Consider the following 6,240-nt stretch of genomic DNA (forward strand, 5'->3'; position numbering starts at 1 on the left):
GAACTAACCCCATATCTTGGCTCTCTAAAATCCAACATGTTCTCTTATTCCATTTTGCAGGAGTCAACGATAATGTAATTGACATGCCTACCTCACTGGTGGCAAGAGACAACCATAATAGCACACATACCTACCCCCGGATTCTATATCAATAATACATATATATAAGCTCTAAATTTTCCCTAAGGTTGCACAACATAGAAAATTATAATGTAACAAATAGGGGATGCTCCTAATATAATAACTAATTTAACAATAAAATAAATAAAAAAAAGCATAATAAAAACTACTAACTAAATAGTACAACAACTTGCAGAGAAAAATACATGTTAGACTTTGAAAAAAAAAATGCTTCTCCTACAACTTAGAGAAGAATATTAAATAAAAATGGGCATTTGACTTAGAGAGTTTAGATATTAATTATAGTCATAATTTCTATAACTATCTATTACTATAGTCTTATAAATGAAAATACACCAAACAAATAAACCACCTATCCTCGCACAAGAAGATAAATTAGAATTATCATGCACCCATAATACATATTGGGAACTAACCCCATATCTTGGCTCTCTAAAATCTAACATGTTCTCTTATTCCATTTTGCGGGAGTCAATGATAATGTAATTGACATGCCTACCTTACTAGTGACAAGAGACAACCATAATAGCACACATACCTACCCCAGGATTCTATATATATATATATATATATATATATATATATATATATATATAAGCTCTAACTTTTCCCTAAGGTTGCACAACATAGAAAATTATAATGTAACAAATAGGGGGTGCTCCTAATATAATAACTAATTTAACAATAAAAAAAAAACACAATAAAAACTACTAACTAAATAGTACAATAACTTGAAGAGAAAAATACAGGTTAGACTCTAAAAAAAATGCTTCTCCTACAACTTAGAGAATAATATTAAATAAGAATTTGCATTTGACTTAGAGAGTTTAAATATTAATTATAGTCATAATTTCTCTCACTATTTATTATTGTAGTTCTATAAATGAAAATGCACTAAACAAGTAGATCACCTATCCTCACACGAGAGAATAAATTGAAGTTATCATGCACCCATAATACATATTAGGAGCTGACCCCATATTTTGGCTATATGAAATCCAATATGTTCTCTTATTCCATTCTATGGGAGTTAGCGATAATGTAATTGACATACTTGCCTCACAAGTGGCAAGAGACAACCAAAATAAAACACATACCTACCCTAGTATTCCATATCTATAGTGTAGATATATAAGCTCCAACTTCTCCTTAAGGTGGCATAACTGCAACTTATTTGGCTAGAAGGAAAAGATGGTTGGCTCCACTCACTTATATAGACACACTAGCCTCTATTAATAGCTAACTAAAAATAATTAATATCAATCTTAGCATCGTGCCAAAATTCAAGTAGAGTTTCCCTATACATAAGACCCAACCCCCCTACAACATAAAAGCAGCATAAAACAATAACAACACAACAATTTGGGCTCATGCCTATAACACATATCACATTGTCCATCCAGGGCTTACCTAAATCTACCTTCATTAGTCCAATCTCCAACTTAGAGCCTTATCTCCTATACATCCGAATAATTATCTCTAGTACTCCTAAAATTATAAAAATACTCCTTGAGGTCCTTTACATTAACTTTTTAATAATTAAAGTCATTTCACCCAAAATTATCAAGCTAGGAATATTTTATTAATTAATCAGCTAGCCTAGCATATAAATAAAGACATTGAGTTGGAGTTTGGGCTTACCTAATTCTGACATCTAGAATACATCTGGAGTGTTAGAAAATGCTAGGATATAGTATAATATTGACTATCTTTTGGAACGGTCCATCGAGCGCTCTTGATTAACTGGAAACACAGTCCCATTTTTGAAAAGCTACCACTGACCTACACGAAGCCCAAAACACGTCAATAATAATAGTGGGATTAATTCTAAAAAACAACAATCGAAAGGCTCAAAAATCTCACTGATCATTCTAAGCCACCTAATGATTGCTTTTTTTCAAATTGAAGTAAAGCTCTTATCGAGTGGAGTCCATAGATGGTTTTGGATCCTCCGACTGACAGTTGGATTCTCTAAAAAATGGCCGAAAAGCCTTGAAAATACCCATTATCTCTCTTTTTGGTTCTTTCTCCTCTAACCACCATATTGGATTTCATTTGTTAGAAAAGAAAGCTGGGAATGTGGGGAGTCTGATGTCGTCAAGATTAAGACCATCGAACGTCAGGAGGCACTAACCCCAAAGTTACTGATGTTGCCTTTTTCTCACACCTTCTTTTCTTGCCACCCAAATGCCATTTGCGGTTGCTGCTTTGCCCTTCATGGTCACTGAGGCTTGCTAGGACATGCTTGGGATCTAGTCAATTGGTGGTGGTTAGTTAGCCAGAGAAAAAGAAAGGATAAGGGGTTATAGAAGAAAGAGAGGACGTGAGAATCTTTTCATTTTAACTTAAATTTCATAATTTCCATACTAAATCTTAAAACAATCTTAAACTATATATAAACCATTTCTTTAACAAAATACTATAAAACAATCTTAAACTATATATAAACCATTTTTTTAACAAAATACTACCCTAAAGCCTTTAAACAACTAAAAGGAAGGAGAAAGAGACTTACCTATCTTAGCTAAGGTTTTCATTAGGAAGAGCTTCTCTCACTTCTTCAATCCGCTAGGAAAAGGATGCTATTTACCCTTCAGAGAGGTTTAGGATGATTCTCTTTCATGTAAAGGCTAGCATAGTGTATTTTAGGGCTATGGGCTAGAGAAAATAGACGAAAAAGGACTAAGTGGTAAGGAATATGGGGAAAATGAGGAAATGGGCTAGGGGGCTCCCTTTAATTCAGTTTATATATGTCGTCTTAAACTAACTTAGGAGGCCGAACTTGCCCAAATAGGCTTTTTAAACTTAAATCCCTCTTTTTTTCCTCTCTATTCAAACTCTCCTATTCTTTTAAACTTTCTTCGCTTCGAAACTTCATGGAACATTCCCTCTCCAAGTATGAATTTCGACTACCCTAGGTGTGAGGTATCATGGAACATTCCCTCTCCAAGTATGAATTTCGACTACCCTAGGTGTGAGGTATTACAATTGTGTTTTGAACCTTCTTTTCTATTCTTTTATAATAATAATAATAATAATAATAATAATAATAATAATAATAATAATAATAATAAATTTCTTTATTATTTATTCAATCATTAATTCAAAATAAACATGCTAATTAAAAATATAATTTTTAATCCCTTAAAATTTACATATTCTCATAATTATTTTAACATTAAGATGTTTCATTTAAAATATTATTAACATAATTATTTTAAAATTCTTTTAAATCCATAAATCATCAATATACACTTTTTAGTTTTCTAAAATATTTTTAAAATAAATTACTAGTAATAACTTATTTTTTCAAATAATAATAATATTAATAAAATAATACTAAATTTAAAATATTTTATTTTTAAAAAATTGAGATTGTTACATTGATTTGCATATTGGCTTGCATGCTAAGTTGAGAGAGAGTTAGCTCTCCATTGGAGGTATCAATTCAGGTTGACAAGTAATGGTCATGTTGATATTAACACAATACAATTAGTAAATCATGTTAAAAATTTAAATACGAATATGACCTTTTTATTTTATGTATTATACAACACGATACGATTGATTAATGTTAAATCATGTTGAATCAACTCAAAATGACATGATCCCTTTAATATGATTGCATGAATCAATCCATTTAATATGATTTTGATATGAATGTTTATTTACCACAATTTGATACAACTCAATATAGCTCATTTAATTCAAGCACTTTTAATTTTTATAAAATAATATATTATATGAAATTTAATATTAATTTAATAATAAATAAATATAGTAATATATAAAAATATAAAATCAAAACAAATGTAAAACAGTATAATTTTTAATTTGTTACATAAATTGACAAATTAAATAAATTACAATAAAATAATTACAAACCAACCATAATAATGTAACTAATATTAAATATAATAAATAATTAAACTCATATTTATGAATTTATTATTTTCTATCAATGATATTTATAGGTTAACAAGTCAAAAATAGATTGATAAATTAAAACAAATTGGAAAGTCTAAGCGTCTTAGTGGGCTGCTAGTTCACACATAATAGAAATAATAAAATGTATTATAAGCATGTCAAATTATTTAAAAGGTCAATGAGCAACTCGATATGAATATTGACTCGTCATAAATGGATTAACATGATTTCAACACTAATACGAATAAACTCAACTTTAACTCTTTATTTTTGTATCATATTTATAAGTCATGTCTGAAATTACCATCTCTACAATGTATTTTGTTGTCCTTGTATACAGAGTGAATTATACTCTTTGTTTAGTTGCTCAAAATATAATCAGGCTCTATTATTCATTTGATTTCTTGATATTGAACAGATTTAATCATGATCATCATGATATGCAAGCTCTCATGGAAGGAAACTTAATAACTGTACACAAATAAAAAGAAAAATACGAATGCTTATTTGTCACTAATTTAAATTATATTATTCTTCTATGTATAAAAAGACAAATATGAAACCACCAACGGTGAAGGAAAGATGAAGTTCAAACGAGCAACTCTTATAATCAATTTAATATTACTGGTTAAATTTTTTATTTAAAAAAATGTATTAGAAATTTTAAAATTGTAATTTAAATTTGACTTATTTTAATTATAAAAATTCCAAAATAATAAAATGAATTTTTTTTTCAATAGCATTTCATTAAGAGGCCTTTTGAATATAGTCATAGAATACATACACTTTTCTCGGAATCCACTAATAAGTTTCTGGGCTTTGGAATTGGAACTTTGTACATTTCCTCTGGAAACTTGGGTTTATCAGATTTTGTGCTCTTGGATTTGGCCGTTTGTACAAGGAAAGCCATAGCTAATTGGCTACAAGTAAAAATACATTTAGTTTATTATATTTCATAAATTAGATCGATTAAATTATTATTTTAAAATTAAAATCACATTGAGACAGAATCACCTTTAATTTGCATTTAATTTTTTTTTTAATTAAATTTTATCGATCACTACTAATTAATTGGTATTTTAATTAATGCAAGGAGAATCATCCCTCAAAATTATGCATTGATAGTCTTAATTCCCAATTAAGTTGAAGAGTCTATCCAAAATCTAAATTAGTACTCCAAAATCACTTATAATTAGACTAGATTTTTTTTTCAAAGAATAGAATAATTTATATTCTTTTTTATTCTATTTAGATTGAGTGTAGCGTGATTTATTAATATATAGTATTATATCATATTATAATGTATAGTACAATTTTTATTGTTAATATATTTAAAAAAATAGTATGCTACAATATGGTTTAATAACTATTTTTTGTTTGGTTTGAAAAACTATCACAAAATGATAGTTATCATTTTACAATCTACAAATATTATTTTTTAAAAATAATTTTCTCAAATATATACAATAATCATATTATATAATATGAAATCATTACAAACTATGATCTATGTAACACCCCTGATTTTTTATATATTATTATGGGGCTTCGTGTAGGTATCCTCAATTCGCGGAAATTCGACAGTTGTCCGGATCTGTGAATTTCCGGCCAGACAGACCAGCTACCGGAAAAGTCTCCGAATTGAATCGAGGTTTTGGCTACCCCACCATTGTCAGGCATCCCGAGCGCGTCCTCGAAGTCGGAATCGGCAAAGGTAAACCCGAACCTAGTTTTTACGTAATTTTCTAGTGCTTAAATAGGATTAAAAATCCATAAAATATTCGTGGTAGCTTAGAAAATTACGATTCTTTTTGCAATAGCTTAGTAATATTGCTAAGGACCGCGGGGCAAAGTTTTATAATTTTTAGAGCTTGTTTGGGCAGTTTTTGCAAAAATGATCAATAATAAGGACTAAATTGAAATTTTGCGTATTGTGATGGATGATTGATTTGAAGGGCCCAGGAGGGGCTGTGTAATATGATTGAACTGTTGATGTATGGATTGTGAGTATAGAAGTGCGTTTTTAGCCCTTTTGCAGGTTGGGTAGGTCCTAGGTATAGGGGAGACTCTGCCGGATTTTCGGCACGACTTAGGACGTAATTGGTCTTTCCTTTCTTTGTATTGAGTCAAATTTATTAAATGATTGTAATATGATTGTCGTGAGCCGATGAC

The 6,240-nt window shown here is 29.4% G+C and overlaps 1 long non-coding RNA gene across 1 annotated transcript; it reads right to left on the reverse strand.

Moving 5' to 3' along the window:
• Positions 1-1,814: 1,814 nt before the first annotated feature.
• LOC110659304 (uncharacterized) lies at positions 1,815-3,064 on the reverse strand. Its single transcript, XR_002495719.2, has 3 exons — positions 2,657-3,064; positions 2,005-2,393; positions 1,815-1,923 (listed from the first exon to the last, which is right to left on the reverse strand). It is a non-coding gene; the product is annotated as an uncharacterized LOC110659304 (long non-coding RNA).
• Positions 3,065-6,240: the final 3,176 nt, after the last annotated feature.

This window comes from Hevea brasiliensis, chromosome 9, assembly GCF_030052815.1.
Source record: "Hevea brasiliensis isolate MT/VB/25A 57/8 chromosome 9, ASM3005281v1, whole genome shotgun sequence".
Classification (NCBI taxonomy): Eukaryota; Viridiplantae; Streptophyta; class Magnoliopsida; order Malpighiales; family Euphorbiaceae; genus Hevea; species Hevea brasiliensis.